At 39.7% G+C, this 682-nt stretch overlaps 1 protein-coding gene and 1 long non-coding RNA gene across 2 annotated transcripts in view; one reads left to right on the top strand and one right to left on the bottom strand.

Moving 5' to 3' along the window:
* LOC118749616 (lethal(2) giant larvae protein) overlaps positions 1 to 682 on the bottom strand; it is a 366,665-nt gene that overhangs the window by 35,333 nt on the left and 330,650 nt on the right. The window lies entirely within an intron of this gene.
* LOC118749619 overlaps positions 1 to 682 on the top strand; it is a 1,918-nt gene that overhangs the window by 1,061 nt on the left and 175 nt on the right. The window lies entirely within an intron of this gene.

Here is a 682-nt window from a genome sequence, read left to right as displayed (position 1 = left end):
TAGATTTAAGAAATATAACGCTGTAGAAATACAACTCTGTATATGGAAAGCGTCTGGGTAGAGACAAGAAAAACGAAATAAAGACATTCGTAAAATAGCATCGAGCAAGTGAACTTCTGCGTTTTCGTGATCGGCCTCTATCTTATTGCCTGCTACAGTCGCCAGAAGTGGGATTGATATCCCAAATTTTTTTTAGTGTTTTGCGCCCTCGTACAAATATTTGGAGTGCATAATACCTGCTAGAGTTGCGGCAAAATTAAAAAGTTTATAGCGCTCACGGACAAAAAGAAGAAAAAAAAAAACTAACTATATACGCGTAACAAAATTAAAGCCAGCGTGCAAAATGAAGGACACCATTGCGGTAGAAACATACACAACAACACAACTGAAAGAGTGGATGCAGCGTTTGAGTCTTAATACAAGCGGAACGAAGATGGACCTTGTTAAGTGTTTGAACGAAGTTCCCCAAGCGGTACATGGAAATTGCCCGATTGCTGCCGAAGAAGCAGGTGTTGGTGAGGCTTCGCTCGGACATGATGACATACGCACACTTAAAGCAGAACTAAGTAAACTAAAAAATCAATGCGAATTTCTAACGCACCAAAATGAGTTGTTGCTAATCAAAATGCGAACACAGACGTGTGTCAAGTTAGCACTACACTTTTCGAAATCGGAAAAGTTA

The sequence above is a fragment of the Rhagoletis pomonella genome, unplaced genomic scaffold, assembly GCF_013731165.1.
Source record: "Rhagoletis pomonella isolate Grant_MI unplaced genomic scaffold, Rhpom_1.0 Rhpom_scaffold_00023, whole genome shotgun sequence".
NCBI classification, from domain to species: domain Eukaryota; kingdom Metazoa; phylum Arthropoda; class Insecta; order Diptera; family Tephritidae; genus Rhagoletis; species Rhagoletis pomonella.
The sequence above is the reverse complement of the archived record's forward strand: the minus strand, read 5'-3'. Positions and strand labels throughout refer to the sequence as shown.